Here is a 24,723-nt window from a genome sequence, read left to right as displayed (position 1 = left end):
CTCCTCGTGTCCATCTCACACTATGCAAAAACTCAATGCCCATAAAAGGAACAAAAATCTGGAATTCATTACCTGTGAATATAAAAAAAAACACTTTATAAATTCAAGCCTCTTCTTAAAAATCACTTATTCACCCACAGTTAAATAAATACTGAATAATTGTATCTCATAAATGTTTAACCTGTGACCCTATCAAACTGTTATTTTTAATTACATTACCTAACAGAATACTCCATTCTACTGAATGCTCAGCAACACAGTAAATGACCATATGACCTGTCTTTGAAATACTCATTTGTGCTTAATTGTTATTTGTTTACAATAATGTTTATCACTGAATGTATCATTGCTTAGTTAATCTTAAGTTAATTTTAAGCCTGCCCATAATGCTCTGCATACAAGGGGCTTTGGCATGTTACACTTAACCACTGTATTTCTTTGTACTTCTATGTATCATGTCCAAATTAATAATAAATAAATAATTAAATAAATAGCAGCAAATGTGTAGAGAACTTAGGTCAACCAAAAAAAAATCAGTGACTTATTTTCATTGGGTTCCTTATAGCCAATAGGCTTTCTTTTCTCCATGGTAACTGACTGCTTATGCTGGTCATCAGAGGAAAGCAACTTTAATTGTTTATGCTACGTTAAAAAAAATTCTTTTCCTGGACAGGTTAGCCAAAGCTGTATAGTGGAAGAAGTAAAAGAATTGTGCTTATTAGACAATCATGTTCTGGTTGACAGCAGATCCTCTGTTAGTTGACTTAACACTAGATATTAGCCAGCGCCGACCTTCTTTTGTTAGGACCATTCTGTTGACTCTATACTTTCTCCATTCAGATTGTGTATCTTGTGTTGTGTCGTGTCGCAGTTTGTGATTGAAACGTTATTTAACGGGTCCTGGTCGCCTTCCTAGAAAGGGAAGCCGTGGGAGGTGCCGGAAGAGAAGTGAGTGTGGTGAGCGAGGCTGCTCTTCAGTTGTTCTTGTCTCAATGTATAGTTATGTAAAGATGTTTAGTGGAGGTATCTACCAGGTCTTTTCACCCCTGCCAAAATATCTACAGTAGGTCACCTTGCTCTTTGATGCTTTTATTTATTCACACTTGGACATTATTTGCCTGTTTTCCTCTTACAAAATGTATCAGAAGCTCAGCAGATCAGTCAGCAGCCGCTGACATTGTCTGGTGTCTGGGTTACTCCTAAAGTTCAACACTTTTGTGTCTACACTGCCACAGTTGATACAGTGGTGGTGCTGATAACCTCGTCTATCAAATCACAGAAAGGGTGGGGGATGGAACCCATAGTACTTGTGTTATTACAGTTTCGTGAGTTAATAACCTCACAGTTGAAGTGCCTACAGCAAGAACGAAGCAACAGCAGCAGGTGACATGTAGCATCACTGATATTTTATGAAAGTTCCTTCAGGGGATGTGCTTCGATTCAGAAAGTTTGTTTTTGTACAAGTTCGCACAATTTTTTAATTATTGAAATTGTTTTAAATTACCTAGGATAACCCTCTGTCTCCCCCCCACCCAAAAAAAAAGGCAGGTGACTTATATCCACTTGGGACCTGGATGATGGTGAGGGACTCATGATGCCAAATTGATTGCCTCCTATTCCTTATAAGTTTAGTTCTTCTCCATGACTATAATATACTGAAGATACAATAGGTAGGTAGTAGGTTGGTAGACAGCAACCACCCAGGGAGGTACTACCATCCTACCAAATGAGTGTCAAACACAAGCCTGTAATTGTTTTGCATGATGGTAGGATTGCGGGTGTCTTTTTCTGTTTCATAAATATGCAAGGTTGTAGGTATGTCTTGCTACTTCTACCTACACTTAGGTCACACTACACATGCATGTACAAGCATGTATATACTAACCCCTCTAGGTTTTCTTCTATTTTCTTCCTAGTTCTTGTTCTTATTTATTTCTGCTTATGTCCATGGGGAAGTGGAACAGAATTCTTCCTTCATAAGCTATGCGTGGTGTGTCGTAGGAGGTGACTAAATGCCAGGAGCATTGGGCTAGTAACCCCGTCTCCTGTATAAATTACTAAAAACAAGGAAATGAATGTTTGAATGTGCATGGATGTAGTGCAGATGATAAGAAATAATTGCAAATGTTATGAATGAAAAGAAGTTGGATGTCCTAGCCCTAAGCGAAACAAAGCTGAAGGGGGTAGGGGAGTTTCAGTGGGGGAGAAAAAATGGGATTAAGTCAGGAGTAACTGAGAGAGTTAGAGCTAAGGAAGGGATAGCAATAATGTTGAAGGATCAGTTATGGAGAGAAGAGGTAATATAAATGTATAAGTTCAAGGATTATGTGGATTGCAATAAGGTTTGGATGTGAAAAGTGGGTCGTAATAAATGTGTATGCACCCAGAGAAGAGAGGAGTGTAGAGGAGAGAGATTTTGGGAGATGTTAAATGAGTGTTTAGGAACTTTTGAGCCAAGTGAGACGGTAATTGTGGTAGGGGCCTAAATGCTAAAGTAGGAGAAGCATTCAGAGAGTGTGTGGTAGATAAGTTTGGGGTGCCTGGTGTAAATGATAATGGGGAGCATTTAATTGAACTTTGTATAGAAAGGGGTTTGGTTAAAGGTAACACGTATTTTAAGAAAAAGAGGATAAATAAATATACAAGATATGATATAGGGCATAATGACAGTAGCTTGTTGGACTACATATTGGTAGATAAAAGACAGTTGGGTAGACTTCAGGATGTACATGTTTATAGAGGGGCCATAGATATATCAGGTCACTTCCTAGTTGTAGCTACGGTAAGAGTAAAGGGTAGATGGGATACAAGGAAAATGGAAAAAACAAGTAAGAGAGAGGTGAAGGTTTATAAACTAAAGGAGGAGGCAGTTAGGGTAAGATATAAACAATTGAAGGTCAGACAAAGGGTGTGCCTCCCAGGAGCTGGTGTTGGTGACATGGTCAGCAGGTTGGATAATATTATGTCAGGTAATGGGCACAAGCCCATTATCTGTCTTAGTGCTGGTGGCTGGTGGAAATGACATCAGGAAGGGCAGGAGACAGGAGCTGCTGGATAAGTGCAGGTTAGCCATAGAAGTTGTCAGGTCTAAGGGAGGGATCCCAATCATATGTAGCATCTTGCCTAGAAGGGGAGTGGGCAATGAATGGATGTTTAGGGCAATTGGTATAAATTGCTGGCTAGACAGGTACTGTAAGGAACTTGCAATCCCATTCATTGATAACTGGGACAAATTCTTTGGCAAGCATGATATGTATGCAAGGGATGGGGTTCATCTCTCTGGGGTTGGAGTGGTTGCATTAGCCAATTCGATTGAGGGAGTCATTGATGACTTGTCTAGGAATTTAAACTGATAGATTATAGAGGTATGGGTGTTTGTGGGAAACAATCAGGCTGCAGTATTAGGGTTGAAAACATCAGATATTACCAGGATACACCAGGGATATGTATAAAAGACAATATTCAAAATAAAGTTGCTAGTAAAGGCAAAGCAATTGCTCAGACAGAGAGAGAAAGTAGAGGGCAACGAGAGACTAGCTCCCTTAAGGTTTACTGTACAAATAGTAGGAGTCTAAGAAATAAGATAGATGAGCTAAGATTACTTGTAAGTGCAGGTAGTATAGATATTATTGCTATAACAGAGACTTGGTTCAACTTGAAAGATAGCGAAATGCCTTCTGAATGCAACATACAGGGTTATAAACTATTCCACACTGATAGGGTCGACAGGAAGACTGGTGGAGTGGCGATGTATGTCAGAGATAATTTAAATTGTTGTGTTAGACAGGATGTAAGATTAGAAACATCGGACACAGAATCTGTTTGGCTACAGGTTCTTAAAGGTCATGAAAAATTTATTTCAGGTATGATTTATAGGCCCCCAAACCTTGATAGGAAGTGCGGTAGGCTGCTATGTTTTGTTAATGGGAGATTTTAACTTTAGACAAATTGATTGGAACAATGTGACAGGAAATCTTTAGTCTAGTGACTTTCTTGATACGGTTCAAGACTGCTTTTTAAAACAGTTTGTGACAGAACCAACTAGAGGAAACAATCTGCTTGACTTGGTTCTTGCCAACAAAGAATCACTAGTTAATAATCTTAAGGTTAGTGGTGAGCTAGGGGAAAGTGATCACAAATCACTTAGTTTCAATATATCATGGAATTACCCAGATAACTGCAGTCAAGTCGCTGTCCCAGATTTCCGCTTGGCCGACTTCATGGGTATGAGAAATTACCTGGGTGGGCTAAATTGGGACAACCTTACTATATGTCAGGTAGGTAGGGTTGGTTGCCAATATGACATATTTCAGAGCATAGTGCTGGCTGCCCAGATGACTTTTGTCTCGAGTAGGGAAATTAGATCTAACAAAAATGATTCCAAATGGATAAACAAAAGGTCAAAAGAGTCATATATAGGCGTATCAAAAGAGGGAAAGGGCAGTTAAGAAATTAATATATTCAGTTAAAGAGAGAAAGGGATTATGAAGCTAAAGTTGCAAGGATTCGAAGACTAACACAAAAGGATTCTTTCAGATATACAGAAGTAAGATTAGGGACAAGATAGGCCCACTTAACCCTTTCAGGGTCCAAGGCCAAAATCTGAAGTCACGCACCAGTGTCCAAGAAATTTTGAAAAAAAAAAATTATTTTTTCTTACAGAATTAAAGAGCATATTTTTGTGAAGGTAATAAAACAAAAAAAATTAGAATCTGATCAGTACTTACCGAGATACAGTGCCAAGAAGTTTATAGAAAATGATGTGGTGGTGGCAACATCGACGAATTCCACATACGCGTATTATATTATTTTGTTGTTTTAGTTGTTTTTTCTTTTCTTTTCCAATTTTTTTCTATTCCTACTAACATTTGGGGCCTGAGAGACCAATACTGTATATAATTGATATATATAAACTCACTGTATTGAACACAATAACCGCACTAAAGTTATTATCATATTATTGTTTACCACTGTTGTTTATTACAATAAACATGCACAAATATTGTATAATACTAATGTTCTATCATATATTTACATATTTACAATCACTGGACATGGTTTTAGAACTGCTGGAGCTTGTGGAACTCCTTGAAACAAGGCACCATGCACAGAGGCACCTTACATTCCTCACACATAAACCGAGTGTCTTTGCGTCTTTGTTGCCGTCGTTTTGTTTGTGCACAGACAATGCATCTCTTCTGAGCAAATTTCTTTTGAGTTGAAGGAAGCTGTATTATGAAATGATCACCTTCTCTCCTCAAACGCTTGGGTATATCGTGATGAATTCGAGGACCATGTTGTATTGCAGGTGTTGTTACCTGGTACTTCATTATGAGTTGTCTGACAACAGACGAACAAAATTCACCATACGGTGGTCTGTTGCCAGTCTTTATTTGGTACATATTATATGCATTCAGCATTGAAATGTCCATGAGATGGAAGAAAAGTTTCATGTACCACTTGTAACTCTTACGAACACAGTCAACAAAACCAATCTGCATGTCACACTTGTCAACCAAGCGCATGTTTTGTGTATAATCAATCACTGACACTGGTTTTCGAATACGTTCATTAGTCACTCGATCAACTTTGCCACTGTCTTGCATTTCATTACGGTGAATGGTTGTCAACAATGTGACATCTCGTTTGTCATGCCACCGTAATGCCATGATGTCATTGACAGTAAACACCTGCACGTCATCACCACGAGCACCTGCGTTGAGCCTGGACATATGTTTACGATTAAAACGCACTGTGCCACACACATCTGTCTTGTTCACTCGCATGAAATCACTGAGTAATGGGCTTGTGTACCAGTTATTGGTATATAATGTATGGCCCTTACCAAGATAAGGTGCCATCATGTTTCTCACTACGTCACCTGAGATACCCAATAACATCTTGGTATCTTTCAATGTTTTACTACCCGTGTATACAACAATATCCAACACCAGGCCACTGTCACAATCACAGAGTACAAACAATTTTATACCAAAGCAGTTCCTCTTGCTCGGTATATACTGCTTGAATGACAGTCTACCTTTGAACAAAATCAAAGACTCGTCAATTACAAGATTCTTGAATGGATAAAAGTATATCCTGAACTTTTGTTTGAGATACATGAAAACATTTCTAATCTTGTATAACCTGTCACTTCTGTCAGGCCTGGTTTTGTCAGAGAAGTGCAACATACGTAACAGTAAGATAAACCTGTTCACTGGTATTATTTCACTGAAGGATGGGGTAGAAATTAGTCGATCTGTGGACCAGTATGCTTTTATATTATGCTTATAGACGTGAGGCATAAGCATTATTGTTGCAAAAAGCAAATACATTTCTGCAACAGTCGTCTCTTTCCACCTGTGTAGTCTTGACTGTGGTGATAAGATCGTATTTGCCATGGTGTACTGAAAATACTTATTACTTTCCCTGGCAATAATTTCCGTCAATGGCTGGTCAAAGAATAATTCAAAGAATTCCAGTTCATTGGCCGTGGTTCCAAGGGGACAGGTAGGTAGAATTCCACTTTGAGAGTCATCAAAGTGGTGAGGCTTGGGAACAAAATTGGGATTTTGCTGCCAATCCCACATACGGTTTTGTGGTGGATACTGGACATCATAGGCTGGTTGTACGGGTGGTTGTGGTTGTGGCGAGCTGGTGGCTGACGCTCCGCTTTGTCCTTGAACTGACGAGTCCGCAGTGTGGGTCCCCGCGTGGCACGGTGAGTCACGCATGGCGGTGCCACTACCACCACCAGCACCACTAACACCATCCACTGATGCCTGTGGCCCATCCATGCCAAGTGTAGCCACATCATCCTCACTATCACTACCTAAAACGGGTGTAGGGCCACGGGATGTACTCCGTCCCCTGGGCACAGCATAGGGTACACTACCCGAGCGCATGTGGCGGCGAACATACCGACGCTTCACTGGTGAATATGATTCCTCACTATCACTACTCGAATGATCGTCGAGTGCAATAAAATCACAATCCAAGTCAGAGGCCTGGCCACGCGAAAATATTAGTTTTCTCTTACGTTTAGGAACACCCGACCGTGAGTCACGAGTGCCCACACCAGAGGTAGAAGGTCGAGGATCGTCGGGGTTTTCTGCACTATTATCGATATTCTGGTCATTATTTTCGGTCACTAACTTATCGAAGCCGTAGAATTCGTCTTCATTTGCACTCCATCAGTGTCAGAACTATCAGACAGGAAGAGGAGAGTCCCAATTTTCCGGGGAGTGAGAGCTGAGTTGCGACGAGGCATGGTGAACAAGGGTGACTGAGCCGGCGTTCCCACAATGCTATGCAGGCGCCTAGATTTTTTGTTTACGGCGCACACCCCCGGCGCAGACCCATTCTCTCACATGTAGGCCTATGAGCGCTTTCGCGCTAAATTTGACGGCGCTAGAATTTTGGCGTTGATCTATGGTTTGGACACTCACCGAAAAGCCGTAGATCTACGGGACGGACCCTGAAAGGGTTAAGAGTAACTCAGGTCAGATCACTGACAGTGATAAGGAAATGTTTGAACTTTTCAATATCCACCTCCTCTCAATTTTTACTCAGGAAATTCCAGAAATAATAAATTATGTAGAACAGGATGATAAACTATGCACAATTAGGGTAACTAGTGACATGGTCCTCAGACAAATAGAGTAATTAAAACCTAACAAATCCCCAGGCCCTGATGAACTGTTTGCAAGGGTTTTAAAGAAATGTAAAGAGGAACTTAGCATACCTTTGGCTAATCTTTTCAATATATCACTACAAAATGGCATAATGCCAGACAAGTGGAAAATGGCAAATATAATACCTATTTACAAGGCAGGTGACAGGTCCTTAGCTTCGAACTATAGACCAAACGGCCTTACTTCCACAGTTGGTAAATTTATGGAATCAGCAATTGCCGAAGCAATTTGTAGCCCTCTTGAAAAGCATAAATTGATTACTGAATCTCATCATGGTTTTACTAAGGGGCGTTCCTGTCTTACAAATTTACTAGTTTCTTCATTAACATATTTGAGCATGTAGATCATGGTATAGAATATCATATTGTGTATATGGACTTCAGTAAGTCTTTCGATAGAGTTCCACATCAGAGGCTGTTGAGAAAACTTAAGGCACATTGAATAGGAGGAGAAATTTTTTCCTGGGTAGAGGCATGGTTGATAAATAGGCAGCAGAGTGTTTGCATAAATGGGGAGAAATCAGAATGGGGGCATGTCACAAACGGTGTTCCACAGGGGTCAGTGTTGGGCCCCTTGTTCACAATTTACATAAATGACATAGATGAGGGAATAAATAGCGACACAAGCAAATTTGCTAATGACACCAAAATGTGCCGTCCACTTCATTCTAATGAGGACATTAGAGCACTCCAGGATGATTTGAATAGACTGATGCAGTGGTCGGAGAAGTGGCGGTTGCAGTTTAATATAGACAAATGCAAAGTTCTAAATGTTGGACAGGAAAATAACCATGCCACATTTAAACTAAATAATGTAGATCTTAATATTACAAATTGCGAAATGGATTTAGGAGTTCTGGTTAGCTGTAATCTGAAACCAAGACAACAGTGCATAAGTGTTCACAATAAAGCTAACAGAATCCTTGGCTTCATAGCACAAAGTATAAATAATAGAAGTCCTCAGGTTGTTCTTCAAATCTCTGTATCTTTGGTTAGGCCTCATTTAGATTATGCTGTACAGTTTTGGTCACCCTATTAAAGAATGGATATAAATGCACTGGAAAATGTATAAAAGAAAATGACAAAGTTGATCCCATGTATTAGAAATCTTCCGTATGAGGACTGACTGAGGGCCCTGAATCTGCACTCTCTAGAAAGGCGTAGAATTAGAGGGGGATATGATTAAGGTGTATACGTAAATGGAAAACGAGAATTAATAAAGGGGATATAAATAGCGTGCTAAAAATATCTAACATAGACAGGACTCGCAGCAATGGTTTTAAATTGGAAAAATTCATATTCAGGAAGGATATAGGAAAGCACTGTTTGGTAATAGAGTTGTGGATGAGTGGAACAAACTCCTGAGTATCGTCATAGAAGCTAAGACGTTGTGTACAGTGGACCCTCGGTTTTCGTGTTTAGTCCGTTCCTGAGCCATCGGCCAAAACTGAAACTGGCCAAAACTAAAACCATTTTCCCCGTAAGAAATAATGTAAATGGAATTAATCCGTTCCAGACACCCAGAAATATCAACAAAATTTTTTTTTTTTTTTTACCTTTGAAGATAGTTACATGCACAAAAGAATGTACATTACACATGACACTTAACTTTATTGAAGGCTGTTGTTGTTGGAAGGAAGATTGGGAGGAGGGGAGAGGGAAGATATGTTATTGTTTGGAAGGGGAATCTCCCTCCGTAAGGACTCTAGGTACCCAGTTCTTATCTGGGGTCACTTCCCTCCTGTTTTTTACTGCCACTAGGACCAGCTTGAGAGTCACTGGACCCCTGTTGCACAAAATATCTGTCCAGATAGGTCTGTTTCTGGCTTCTCTTTAACCCTTTGACTCTCGCAATCCCAAATCCTGACGTGTCTCCTGGTGTCGAAAAATTTTTGAAAAAAAAAAAATTGTTTTTTCTTATGAAATGATAGAGAATCTTTTCCCAATTGTAATGACACCAAAAGAACGAAATTTGATGGAAAACTAACGGAATTATGCTCTTGCGAAGTTAGCGACCTCTGCGATATTTACAAATCGGCGATTTTTGCCCACTTTGAGCCCTATTTTCGGCTAATTCCAGTGTTCCAGTTGATCAAACTCATAGCTATTTCATTAGAACTCCATTTGTTCTATCGGTTGAGTACAAGAAACTGCCCATTTACCGATTTCAACTACCCAATAATGTGGTCAGAAATTTGCAGTTTGGCCAATTTCACGCAAATTAAAAAATATGCCAATTTCAAAATAGGGTCCAGAATGAACAATGCAGACATTCCTGGCTCTAAAATAACATTTTCTTTGTTCATCAGTCACGTCTCCAGGCCCCTCTGATATTACTCTTGCTTTATATTTTGAATTTTTATTCAAACAAAAAATAGAAGATTTACTGTTATGCAGACTACTGCAGTATTGTAATAATTGAATAAATAATGTCAACCCATTCATGACTGCATATTAGAATGGCTAGTTGGACATTTATTGGACAATGACATCATTTGCTTACTCTTGAACATCGGCAAAAATCAAACATTTCCCCTACTTTGAGCTCCATTTCAAGGTCCTCTTCATAGTAAAACCAATCAAAATCACCTCCATTTCTATAATATGTTTTCCATTCTATCAAATGTGACTATGAAAATGAGAATATAACCATAAAAACTATGAAAATACACCTCAGCGTTTTAATTCAAAAACACAGTTGGAGTTTTTTTTCTCATTATGCACTGCGTGCTGCATGATTTTTTTTTATACTGCGCACACTGACCACACAGACCCATTCTCTCACGTGTGGGCCTACCAGCTTTCTCCCACTTGATTTGAAGCTGCTAGAATTTTTGAGTGTATATACAGGAGCCTGGCCCATGGCCGGGCTCAGAGAGTAGATATACTCTCGAAATTCTTCAAAGGTATATCAAAGGTATACAGTGGACCCTTGGGTAACGGCAGCATCGGCTAATGCCAAAATCAGATAGCAGCGCATTTTTGCGTCAAAATATTGGCTCGGCTAATGCCCAAGAACTCGATTAAGGGCATTCGTCCCAAATGTGTCCGCGCAGCCTGAGCCACGCGGCCTTTCCAGTACAGCTAAGGTGACATTGTTTACAAGACAGTGTGGATGATTCCACACGTACATACGATACATTTTGTATTCCATTGTTTTTAGGTAACTGCTAAATAAGCTGCCATGGGCCCAAAGAAAGCTTCTAATGCCAACCTTGTGGTAAAAAGGGTGAGAAATGCTATTGAATTGAAGAAAGAGATAATCGCAAAGTACGAAAGTGGAGTGCGCGTCTCCGAGTTGGCCAGGTTATATAACAAACCCCATTCAACCATCACTATCTTGGCCAACAAAAAGGCAATCAAGGAAGCTGTTGTTGCGAAAGGTGCAAGTATGCTTACAAAACAGATCGCAAATACTTGATGTGGAGAGACTGTTTTTGGTGTGGATCAATGAGAAACAATTATCAGAAGATAGTGATTCTGTCAATAATATGTGAAAAGGCAAGGCAGTTGCATGATGATCTAATTAAGAAAACTCCTGAAATTAGTGCTGATGTTAGTGAATTTAAGGCCAGCAAAGGTTGGTTTGAGAGATTTAAGAATCGTAGTGGCATACACAGTGTGATAATGCATGGTGTGGCTGAAAATGTATGCAGGACTTTAAAGGGTACATAGAGGATGAAAAATTCAAACCCCAACAAGTGTTCAATTGACAAAACAGGCCTGTTTTGGAACAAAATGCCAAACAGGACCTATATTACTCAGGAGGAAAAGGCACTCCCAGGACACAAGTCTATGAAAGACAGGCTAACTCTCATGTTTTGTAATAATGCTAGTGGGGATTGCAAAGTGAAGCCTTTACTCGTGTATCACTCTGAAACTCCCAGGGTGTTCAAGAAAAACAAAGTCGTCAAGACTAAATTGTATGTGATGCGGAGAGCAAACAGTAAGGCATGGGTCACTAGGGACATTTTCCTTGATTGTTTCTGTGATGTGTTTGGCCCCAGTGTGAAAAAATACTTCCTGGAAAATAAATTGTCTCTCAAGTGCCTCCTGGTAATGGACAATGCTTCTGCTCATCCTCACGACTTGCAAGAGCAAATTGTGGGGGAGTTTAGCTTCATCAAAGTGAAGTTTTTGCCTCCTAATACCACTCCTCTCCTCCAGTCCATGGACCAGCAGGTCATTTCAAACTTCAAAAAACTATACACCAAAGCAGTGTTTCAAAAGTGCTTTGAAGTGACCTCAGACACTGGATTTACCTTAAGAGAGTTCTGGAAAGATCACTTCAGTATCCTCAGTTGCATAAGCCTTACAAGTAAGACTTGGGAGGGAGTGACTTCCAGGACTTTGAACTCTGTTTGAAGAAAACTGTGGGCAGAATGTGTACAAGAGAGGGATTTTGAAGGGTTTGGGGCTAACCCTGAGGAGCCTATGCCAGTTGTGGAATCTTTTGTAGCATTGGGGAAGTCCATTGGGTTGGAGGTTAGTGGCGAGGATGTGTAGGAGTTGGTGGATGACGACGATGAAGAGCTAACCACTACAGAGCTGCAAGAGCTTCAGGTGCAACAACAACAGATCACAGCTTAGGAATTTGCTTCAGAGGAGGACGAGGAAGAGAGATGGAGGAAGTTGCCTTCGTCAAAGATTAAGGACATTTGTATAATGTGGACAAAGGTGCAAGCATTTATGGATGAACATTATCCTGACACAGCTGTTGCATGCCATATTGGCAACATGTACAATGACACTCTTGTGTCCCATTTTAGGGAAATCTTAAAGAGATGCCAGAAACAGAGCTCTCTGGACATTTTTTGTGCAACAGGGGTCCAGTGACTCTCAAGCTGGTCCTAGTGCCATTAAAAAACAAAGAAGGGAGGTAACCCAAGAAAAGGACTTGTTACCTGAAGTCTTTATGGAAGGAGATTCCCCTTGCAAACAATAGTACACCTCCATCCTCTCCCCTCCTCCCGTCTCATCACTCATCAGTGAGTCCTCAATAAAGGTAAATGTCATTTCAGTATTGTTTATTGTGCATGTCTCATTGTTTTCTGTGTAGGGAAATGTATATTTCATGTAAAAAAAATTATTTTGTTTAATACTTTTGGTTGTCTGGAACGGATTAATTGGATTTCCATTATTTCTTATGGGGAAAATTAATTCGGCTACTGGCAGAATCGGTTAAAGGCAAGCTCTCTGGAACGGATTTTTGCCGTTACCCGAGGGTCCACTGTACATCAAACATGTTGGCTCGTAAGACGTATATATGCGACCGAAACAGTCATAGGGTTAACTACACTGGGGTTATTGGTGTCGTAAGTAGGTTGAGGCGGAGCAAACAAAATTTCATGTGGTAAGCGCTTGTCATAGCCATACAAAGCGAAATGAGGTGTCTCACCAATCGAGCTGTTGAGGGAAGAGTTTAACCATACAAAGCGAAATGAGGTGTTTCGCCAATCGAGCTGATGAGGGAAGAGTTTAACGTACACTGAACATCTGGAATAGCCTCATCCCATGTAGTACAACTCGGGTTAACGGTTACTCTGAGCACCTCCAAGACTTTGCAATTTGTACATTCAGCAAGGCCATTACTTGCAGGGTGGTGTGGAGCTACTGGCGCTTGGTGAATGTTAAATCTGGAACAAAGATCCTGCATTATGGCGTTTATGAACTCCGACCCATTGTCCAACAGAAGGACATGTGGGCAGATATGATGGAGAATGACACACTCACGGAAAGCATTTGCAACAGTCTCGGCAATTTTGCCAGGAGTGGGTACTAATTCACAGTACCATGTCAAGTTATCTACCATTACAAGCAGGTATTTATTGCCCTTCTCCAAGGTCGAGAAATTCGTCAACAGGTCGACAGAAGTTCTCTCCCAGGGCTCCTTTGTAATGGGATACTTTAGAATGGGATTAGGACCCATGATGGTACCCTTGTGCTGTAGGCAAACAACACACTAGTTCACATATTTGGCAATTTCCGCTGCCATCTTAGGCCAGAAGTATTTCATTCTTGCCTGTCTGATGCTCCAATCTTTCCCAGGGTGCATTGCACCTGGGATGTTGTGAATCAGCCTGAAAGTAGCAGGTACCAGGAACTCTGGTGTCACCTATCGGTGCCCGGTTCTGCCGGTGTCCACCAGTTGTGCAACTCAGCACAGCACTCCTTGGTTGATTACTAAGTCCTTCAGTGGAATGGGAGACTTGACCTGTAAGCCAATGTCCTCCTTGGTCAGGAATTGAAGGACTGGTGACCACACCGGGTCTTGCTGTTGGGCTCACTCAAGATCCTCGACGGAGAACGAGTTGTCAACACTCACAAATGCTATATGCCTCGACAGGGCATCAGCTACAACATTTTGCTTACCTGGTATGTAGCAAATACAGTGAACCCTCAACCAACGGCATTAATCCATTCCAGAGAGCTAGCCGTTAGTCAAATTTGCTGTTATTCGAATTAATTTTCCCCGTAAGAAATAATAGTAATCCAATTACGTAATCCGTTTCAGACAGCCAAAAGTATTAACAAAAATTTTTTTTTTTTAGAGATTAAATATACATACAGAAAACAATGACAAACAAATATAAAGCACTAATAAAATGGATAAATGAACATTGAACATTACACTCACCCTTATTGACTTATCTTTACTGACTCGACTTGTTGGTATATGACAGACACGTAGGAGGCAAGAGGAAGACAAGTTTATTATGCTTCAATATGATGCTAATATCATCTCTATGGCTTATTTATCTATCACAATTCATCTACTATAACATTATAAACAATATTAATAACATAGAAACATGATATATATAGGTTCCATCCAACTTATGACCAAGCTTGGTTCTGACCAACCGGTCGTAAGTCGAAATGGACGTAAGTCGAACCTTACTACTGAATATCAACATCTTAATTTTTTTTTTTTTTTTTTGTATTTCATTTTTTACTTTACTTTTTATGCTGTTAGTATTGTATTTTATACTGTAAGGTTTAAGGTAAACACTGTAAGCAGCACAAACAGTTGTTTATTTCCCAGAAATTTGGCATAAAAAACACAGTCGTAAGTTGTGTGGTCGTATGTCGAGCAGGTCGTAAGTCGGATGATAGGTGTATTCTAGAATGAAGAAAATTTGTCATAATGTATGAGAGGAGTAAATGGTATAAGTGTTATTGTTGGGTTTAACCCTTTGGGGGTTTCAGACATACAGTGGACCCCCGGTATTCGATATTAATCCGTTCCTGAGAGCTCATCGAATACCGAAAATATCGAAAGTGAATCAATTTTCTTCATCAGAAATAATGGAACTCAAATTAATCCGTGCAAGACACCCAAAAGTATGAAAAAAAAAATTACCACATGAAATATTAAGTTTAATGCAATAGAATAATTACAATAACAATAGAATAATAACAATAGAATAATTGACACTTACCTTTAACCCTTTGAGGGTCGACAGGCCCTCTCCGAAACTCGTTCTCAGGGTCGGCCAAATTTAAAAAAAAAATTATTTTTTCTTATGAAAAAATATAGTTTTTGTTTCTAAACATTATAGGCTAAACAAAAAAAATTTACCGTCGATACTTACCGAGATATGGAGGCGTGAAGCTTGCCAAAATTGAACAACATCTGGCAACATCGCCAACTGCCATCACCCGGTATTTTTCTATTTACTTTATGTACTATTTTCAATTATTTTTCAATTTTTCTTTTTCTGAGTAACTTTTATGGCCTCTGAGGCCAACATGATCAGCATTTTGTAAGTTATTTCTTTTTCAATACTACACAATAAGGGCGTAAACACTGTTGTCATTATTTTGTTTATAGAAAATATTTACACAAACAAACGATATGAAATGTTGTTTATTACTATTTTTCTATATTTTATATACACATATACAGTCACAGGGAATGTTTCTAGAAGTTCTGCAGCCTGTGGAACTCTTTGAAACATGGTGTCATGCACAGTGGTGTTTTACACTCCTCACACATATAACGAGTGTCTCTGCGTTGCTGTGGGCATTTTTTTGTATTTGCACAGATGTAACACCTCTTCTGAGCCTTTTTCTTGAAAGCAGTAGCAGGTACTTTTACCAGGAAGTGATCACCATGCTTCAGACGAGCAGGTAGTTGTTGATAATTTGGTGGGCGGTCAATTGCAGGTGCTGTTCCTTGGTACTTGAATATTTGTCTGATGACAGACAAACAGAATTTGCCGTATTGTGGTTTGTTTCTGGTCCTCATCTTATACATATTATAAGCACTGAGCATGGAAATGTCCAGAAGATGGAAAAACAGTTTGATGTACCACTTATAACTCTTGCGAACCCAATCTGCAAGTCACATTTGTCCACTGAATGCATGTTGAAGGTGTAATCAATCACAGCTGCAGGTTTTAGAATGGGTTCATTGCTCTCTCTATGCTTCCTGCCACTGTCTGCCATTTCATTAGGTTGAACTGATGACAACATTGTGACATCTCGTTTGTCATGCCACCGAAATGCCATGATGTCATTGGCAGCAAACGCCTGCACCTCACCTCTACGAGTGCCAGCGTCAAACCTGGGCATATGTTTCCGATTTGCACGCACTGTGCCACACTCATCTGTCATGTTCACTTGCAAAAAATCACTGAGTGAGGGGCTTGTGTACCAGTTATCTGTATATAATACAGTGGACCCCCGCATAACGATGGCATCACATAGCGATTATTTCGCATACCGCTTACTTTAATTGCAAAAATTTTGCCTCACATACCGCTTAAAAACCCGCTTACCGATTTTCCTCGAGACGCGTCCAATGTGCGGCCTGAGCCACGCTCACATGTTCCGCCGGTGGCATTGTTTACCAGCCAGCCTCCGCGGTAACATCCAAGCATACAATCGGAATATTTCGTATTATTACAGTGTTTTCGGTGCTTTTTCTGGAAAATAAGTGACCATGGGCCCCAAGAAAGCTTCTAGTGCCAACCCTACAGCAATAAGGGTGAGAATTACAATAGAGAAGAAGAAAAAGATCATTGATAAGTATCGCTACTATTGGTGGTACAGCTGCTGCTGCTGCTGCTGCTGCACTGTCAGCTGCTGCTGCTGCTGTAGCATCGTCTGCTGCTGCTGCTGCTGTAGCATCGTCTGCTGCTGCTGTAGCATTGTCTGCTGCTGCTGCTGCTGCTGTAGCATCGTCTGCTGCTGCTGCTGCTGTAGCATCGTCTACTGCTGCTGTAGCATTGTCTGCTGCTGCTGCTGCTGCTGTAGCATCGTCTGCTGCTGCTGTAGCATTGTCTGCTGCTGCTGCTGTAGCATCATCTGCTGCTGCTGTAGCATCGTCTGCTGCAGCTGTAGCATTGTCTGCTGCTGCTGCTGCTGCTGTAGCATCGTCTGCTGCTGCTGCTGCTGTAGCATCGTCTGCTGCTGCTGTAGCATTGTTGCTGCTGTACCACCGTCTGTTGCTGCTGTACCACCGTCAGCTGCTGCTGCTGCTGTAGCACCGTTGTTGGTGTGGCTTATTGAGAATACCAAGAAACAATTAACCCCAGAGGATTTGCCACCCAGGATAACCCAAAAAAGTCAGTGTCATTGAAGACTGTCTAACTTATTTCCATTGGGGTCCTTAATCTTGTCTCCCAGGATGCAACCCACACCAGTCGACTAACACCCAGGTGAACAGGGAAAAATGCCTGGAACTAGTGCTCATATTGGTGAATTTAAAGCCAGCAAAGGTTGGTTTGAGAGATTTAAGAATCGTAGTGGCATACACAGTGTGATAAGGCCTGTTCTGGAAGAAAATGCCAAACAGGACCTACAGTACTCAGGAGGAAAAGGCACTCCCAGGACACAGTGTCTCATCAGTCATTGCTGCATCTTCAATAAAGGTAAGTGTCATTTATTCTTCATTTAGTAGAGTAGTACATGCACAATATATACTGTGCATGTACTACTCTACTATTGTGCATGTATCCTTCTCTTTGTGTGTGGGAAAATGTATATTTCATGTGGTAAAATTTTTTTTTTCATACTTTTGGGTGTCTTGCACGGATTAATTTTATTTCCATTATTTCTTATGGGGAAAATTCATTCACATAACGATTATTTCGCATAACAATTACCCCTCTTGCACGGATTAAAATCGTTAACCGGGGGTCCACTGTATATGCCCCTTACCAAGGTATGGTTCTATCATTGTTCTAACCACATCACCTGAGATGCCCAATAACTTCCTGGTATTTTGCAATGTATAACTTCCAGTGTACACAATAATATCCAATACCAGACCACTGTAACAATCACAAAGCACAAACAACTTTATACCAAAGCGTTTCCTCTTGCTTGGTATGTACTGCTTGAAAGAGAGTCTTCCTTTGAACGGAATCAAAGACTCGTCAATTACAAGCTTCCTGAAGGGATAAAAATGCGTACTGAATTTCTCTTTCAGATACACAAACACATTCCTAATCTTATATAACCTGTCAGTTCTGTCAGGCCTGGTTTTTATCTGAGAAGTGAAGCATACGTAACATTAGCACAAATCAATTCACTGGCATTATATCACTGAAACCTGGGGTTGCAATCAGGCGGTCTGTTGACCAGTATGATTTCACTTTGTGCTTATACACATGTGGCATAAGCATTATTGTGGCAAATAAAAGATACATCTCAGCCACAGTTGCCTCCTTCCACTGGTGTAGACGTGATTTTGGTGAAAGTAATGTGTTTGCCATGGTGTACTCGTAGTATGTGTTGCTTTCCTTGACAATACTTTCCATCAGTGGTTCGTCAAAGAATAACTCGAAACATTCCAATTCAGTGGCATTGTTCCCAAGTGTACAAGATGGCCGTATTCCACTTTGGCTGTCATCAAACTGGTGGGCATTTGGAACAAAATTGACAGCTTCCTGCCAATCCCAGGTGCGGTCTGCTGGTGGGTACTGGACAATGACAGGTGGTTGTGGTTGTGGAGGTTGTGGTTGTGGAGGCTGGTGTGGTGGGTGGGTGGGGGATGGTGGCCTTTGTTGTAGATCAGCTGAGGCAGCGGCGTGGGTGGCAGCATGGCCCACTGCTGGTGCCTCATCGCTGGCACCACTACCACCATGCACATTTTCCATCCCAATTGCAACAGTATCATCGTCATTTTCACTGTCTGTTCCTGTTGTACAGCCACGGGATGTACTCCGAGATGCACTCCTTTCCCTTGGCATAGCATATGGCACACTACCAGAGCACATATATCATCATATATACTGACGCTTCACTGGGGAATATTGCACTTCGCTATCACTACTGGAACTAGTTTGAAGAGCTTGTAGTTCATATTCACTATCACTATCATCACCCATGCTCTCATCTGAGTCTGGGATTTGGGAAAATAGAAGTTTCCTCTTGGATTCTGGTACAACTGAACGTGAACAAGACAGCTCAGCACCAGAGGTGGAAGGCTGAGGGTCGTCTGGGTTTTCCTCACTATTACCGATATTATGGTCATTAGTTTTGGTCAAAACCTCACCAGAACCTTGAAACTCATCTTCACTGGCACTTCCATCTGTATTAGAACTGTCACTGGGGAACAAAAGTGTCCCAATTCGCCGAGGAGTGAGGAGCTTCTTACCGCGAGGCATGGTGGACATTGTTTACTAAGATGGCGTTCCCACAATGCACCACTGGGTCCCAGATATTTTTTCTACTGACCACACAGACCCATTCTCTCACATGTAGGCCTACCAGCCTTTTCCCACAAGATTTGACGGCGCTAGAATTTGTGCGTACTAGTACGTCAAAAACCCCTGCGCGTAAGACGTACTAGTACGTCCGAAACCCTCAAAGGGTTAATGAAGATCTGGTGATGATTGATGGGATGGGAGGAGTGGAGTGTGGATGGTGTTAGTGTCTAATTAAGGTCTAATTTCTTTTCAGTTAAGTAATTTTTCACAGTGGGGGCAAATGCATGGTGTAACCAGTCATAGAAAAAGTCCCTAGTGACCCATGCCTTACTGTTTGCCCTCCACAGCACACACAAATTAGCCTTGAGGACATTGTTTTTCCCTTGAATTCCTTCACATATTTTTCAGCTGCTTTTTGGTCCGAACTGGCAGCCTCACCATGCCTAATCACACTATGTATGCCACTACGATTCTTAAATCTTTCAAGCCAACCTTTGCTGGCCTTAAATTCACTCACATCAGCACTAGTTGCAGGCAGTTTCTTTACCAAATCGTCATGCAACTGCCTTGCCTTTTCACAAATGATCGCTTGAGAGATGCTATCTCCTGCTATCTGTTTTTCATTTATCCACACCAATAATAGTCTCTCAACATTTTCTAACACTTGCGGTCGCTGTTTCGTAATCACAGTTGCACCTTTTGCAAGAACAGCTTCCTTGATTGCCGTTTTCCTGGTCAATATAGTAGAGATGGTTGATTGGGGTTTACTATACAACCTGACCAGTTCCGACACACGCACTCCACTTTCATACTTTGCAATTATCTCTTTCTTCATTTCAATAGTTATTTGCACCTTTTTTCTCGAAGGGTTGGCACTAGAAGCTTTCTTGGGGCCCATGGTGACTTATTTTGCAGAAACAAGCACCAAAAACAGTGATAATATAGAATGTACCGAATGTATCCTTAGATGCATGCACACTGGCTGGCTTGTAAACACTGGCACACACGGGGCAGTTCAGGACACACGTGGACACGTTTCGTACGAATCGCATCGAGTACCAGGTTTTCGATTGGATACCGAGGTGAAATTTTTGCGATAAAATGCATCGAATACCGGATTTATCGAATACCGATGCCATCGAATACCGGGGGTCCACTGTACTAGTACGTCTTACGACCCAGGGTTTTGATGTACTACTACGCCTAAATTCTAGCGCCCTCAAATCTAGTGAGAGAAAGCTGGTAGGCCTACATATGTAAGAATGGATCTATGTGGTCAGTGTGTGCAGTATAAAAAAATCCTGCAGCACACAGTATGTAATGAGAAAAAAAAACTTTGACCGTGTTTTTGGATTAACCCTTTCAGGGTCCGTCCCGTTGATCAACGGCTTTACGTTGAGTGTCCAAACCGTAGATCAATGCCAAAATTCTAGCGCCGTCAAATTAAGCGCAAAAACGCTCGTAGGCCTACATGTGAGAGAACGGGTCTGCGTGGTGGGTGTGCGCCATAAACAAAAAATCTAGGCACCCGCATAGCATTGTGGGAACGCTGGCTCAGTTACCCTTGTTCACCATGCCTCGTCGCAAGTCAGCTCTCACTCCCTGGAAAATTGGGACTCTCCTCTTCCTATCTGATAGTTCTGACACTGATGGAAGTGGAAATGAAGACGAATTCTACGGCTTTGATCAGTTAGTGACCGAAAAGAATGACCAGGATATCGATAATAGTGCAGAAAACCCTGACGATTCTCAACCTTCTACCTCTGGTGTGGGCACTCGTGACTCATGGTCGGTTGTTCCTCATCGCAAGAGAAAACTAATATTTTCGCGTGGCCAGGCCTCTGACTTCAGTAATGATGATGATAGTGACGTGGACTATGATTTTATTGTGCTTGACGATCAATCGAGTAGTGATAGTGAAGAATCATATTCACCAGTGAAGCGTCGGTATGTTCGCCGCCGCATGCGCTCGGGTAGTGTACCCTATGCTGTGCCCAGGGGACGGAGTACATCCCGGAGTACATCCCGTGGCCCAACACCAGTTTTAGGTAGTGATAGTGAGGATGATGTGGCTACACTTGGCATGGATAGACCACAGGCATCAGTGGATGGTGTTAGTGGTGATGGTAGTGGCACCGCCATGCGTGACTCACGAGGCCACGCTGGGACCCACGCTGCTGACTCGTCAGTTCAAGGACAAAGCGGAGCGCCAGCCACCAGCCCAACACAACCACAACTACCCGCACAACCAGCCTATGATGTCCAGTATCCACCAGCAAACCGTATGTGGGATTGGCAGCAAAATCCCAATTTTGTTCTCAAGCCTCACCACTTTGATGATTCTCAAAGTGGAATTCTACCTACTTGTCCCCTTGGAACCACGGCCAATGAACTGGAATTCTTTGAATTATTCTTTGACCATTCATTGATGGAAATTATTGTCAGGGAAAGTAATAAGTATTTTGAGTACACCATGGCAAATATGATCTTATCACCACAGTCAAGACTACACAGGTGGAAAGAGACGACTGTTGCAGAAATGTATTTGTTTTTTGCAACAATAATGCTTATGCCTCACGTCTATAAGCATAATATAAAAGCATACTGGTCCACAGATCGGCTAATTTCTACCCCGGTCTTCAGTGAAATCATACCAGTGAACAGGTTTATCTTACTCTTACGTATGTTGCACTTCTCTGACAAAACCAGGCCTGACAGTAGTGACGGGTTATACAAGATTAGAAATGTTTTCATGTATCTCAAACAAAAGTTCAGGATATACTTTTATCCATTCAAGAATCTTGTAATTGACGAGTCTTTGATTTTGTTCAAAGGTAGACTGTCATTCAAGCAGTATATACCAAGCAAGAGGAAACGCTTTGGTATAAAACTGTTTGTACTCTGTGATTGTGACAGTGGCCTGGTGTTGGATATTGTTGTATACACGGGTAGTAAAACATTGAAAGATACCAAGATGTTATTGGGTATCTCAGGTGACGTAGTGAGAAACATGATGGCACCTTATCTTGGTAAGGGGCATACATTATATACCGATAACTGGTACACAAGCCCATTACTCAGTGATTTCATGCGAGTGAACAAGACAGATGTGTGTGGCACAGTGCGTTCTAATCGTAAACATATGCCCAGGCTCAACGCAGGTGCTCGTGGTGATGACGTGCAGGTGTTTACTGCCAATGACATCAAGGCATTACGGTGGCATGACAAACGAGATGTCACATTGTTGACAACCATTCACCGTAATGAAATGCAAGACAGTGGCAAAGTTGATCGAGTGACTAATGAACGTATTCGAAAACCAGTGTCAGTGATTGATTATACACAAAACATGCGCTTGGTTGACAAGTGTGACATGCAGATTGGTTTTGTTGACTGTGTTCGTAAGAGTTAAAAGTGGTACATGAAACTTTTCTTCCATCTCATGGACATTTCAATGAACAATGCATATAATATGTACCAAATAAAGACTGGCAACAGACCACCGTATGGTGAATTTTGTTTGTCTGTTGTCAGACGACTCATAATGAAGTACCAGGTAACAACACCTGCTATACAACATGGTCCTCGAATTCCTCAGGATATACCCAAGCGTTTGAGGAGAGAAGGTGATCATTTCATAATACAGCTTCCTTCAACTAAGAAGAAATTTGCTCAGAAGAGATGCATTGTCTGTGCACAAACAAAACGACGGCAACAAAGACGCAAAGACACTCGGTTTATGTGTGAGGAATGTAAGGTGCCTCTGTGCATGGTGCCTTGTTTCAAGGAGTTCCACAAGCTCCAGCAGTTTTAAAACCATGTCCAGTGATTGTAAATATATGATAGAACATTAGTATTATACAATATTTGTGCATGTTTATTGTAATAAACAACAGTGGTAAACAATAATATGATAATAACTTTAGTGCGGTTATTGTGTTCAATACAGTGAGTTTATATATATCAATTATATACAGTATTGGTCTCTCAGGCCCCAAATGTTAGTAGGAATAGAAAAAAATTGGAAAAGAAAAGAAAAAACGACTAAAACCACAAAATAATGTAATGCGCGTATGTGGAATTCGTCGATGTTGCCGCCACCACATCATTTTTGACAAACTTCTTGGCACTGTATCTCGGTAAGTACTGATCAGATTTTTTTTGTCTTATTACCTTGACAAAAATATGCTCTTTAATTCTGTAAGAAAAAATAATTATTTTTTTTTTTTTTTTTTTTTTTTTTTCAAAATTTCTTGGACACTGGAGCACCACTTCAAATTTTGGCCTTGGACCCTGAAAGGGTTTAAACAGCGACTTTGCACTGTATTTTCGTATGGTATTTATTGTTGTATTCTAGTTTTCTTGGTCTCATTTTATAGAATGGAAGACATATTACAGAAATTGAGATGATTTTTACTGGTTTTACAATGAAAAGTACCTTGAAATTGAGCTCAAAGTAGCAGAAATGTTCGATTTTTACCAAAGTTCAAAAGTAAACAAATCATGCCAAGCATCCAATACACATCAACTGGTGAGTCTAATATTCTTTCACAAGTGCGCTGATATTGTTTATACCATTTCTACACTAATGCAGTAGTCTGCATAACAGTAAATCTTATTTTTTTAGCAAGAAAAATTTAAAGTGGAAAGCCAAAGAAATATAAGAGGGGCCTGGGGATGTGACTAACGAACAGAGAACTTGTTATTTTAGTGCCAGGAATGTCTTTCTTGTTTATTCTGGACTCTGTTTGGAAATTGGCATCTTTTGAAATTAGTGTGAAATTGGCAAAATTGCTAAATTCTGACCACTTTATTTTTTTTTTATTTATTATCACACTGGCCGATTCCCACCAAGGCAGGGTGGCCCGAAAAAGAAAAACTTTCACCATCATTCACTCCATCACTGTCTTGCCAGAAGGGTGCTTTACACTACAGTTTTTAAACTGCAACATTAACACCCCTCCTTCAGAGTGCAGGCACTGTACTTCCCATCTCCAGGACTCAAGTCCGGCCTGCCGGTTTCCCTGAACCCCTTCATAAATGTTACTTTGCTCACACTCCAACAGCACGTCAAGTATTAAAAACCATTTGTTTCCATTCACTCCTATCAAACACGCTCACGCATACCTGCTGGAAGTCCAAGCCCCTCGCACACAAAACCTCCTTTACCCCCTCTCTCCAACCTTTCCTAGGCCGACCCCTACCCCGCCTTCCTTCCACTACAGACTGATACACTCTTGAAGTCATTCTGTTTCGCTCCATTCTCTCTACATGTCCGAACCACCTCAACAACCCTTCCTCAGCCCTCTGGACAACAGTTTTGGTAATCCCGCACCTCCTCCTAACTTCCAAACTACGAATTCTCTGCAT

At 41.0% G+C, this 24,723-nt stretch overlaps 1 protein-coding gene across 7 annotated transcripts in view; it reads left to right on the top strand.

The window, feature by feature from the left end:
• The first annotated feature begins 795 nt into the window (after window positions 1-795).
• Window positions 796-24,723, top strand: part of LOC128685725 (mitogen-activated protein kinase kinase kinase 7-interacting protein 3 homolog) — a 639,350-nt gene continuing 615,422 nt past the window's right edge. For 5 of the 7 annotated variants that reach the window (XM_070088023.1, XM_070088020.1, XM_070088030.1 and 2 more), the window contains exon 1: window positions 796-948. The gene's annotated coding sequence lies outside the window, so the exon portion shown is untranslated. The remainder of the gene's footprint in view (window positions 949-24,723) is intronic. The other 2 variants (XM_070088024.1, XM_070088022.1) reach the window with 2 other exon arrangements.

The sequence above is a fragment of the Cherax quadricarinatus genome, chromosome 23 (assembly GCF_038502225.1).
Source record: "Cherax quadricarinatus isolate ZL_2023a chromosome 23, ASM3850222v1, whole genome shotgun sequence".
In the NCBI taxonomy this organism is placed as follows: Eukaryota; Metazoa; Arthropoda; class Malacostraca; order Decapoda; family Parastacidae; genus Cherax; species Cherax quadricarinatus.
This window is presented reverse-complemented; position numbering and strand designations above follow the sequence as displayed.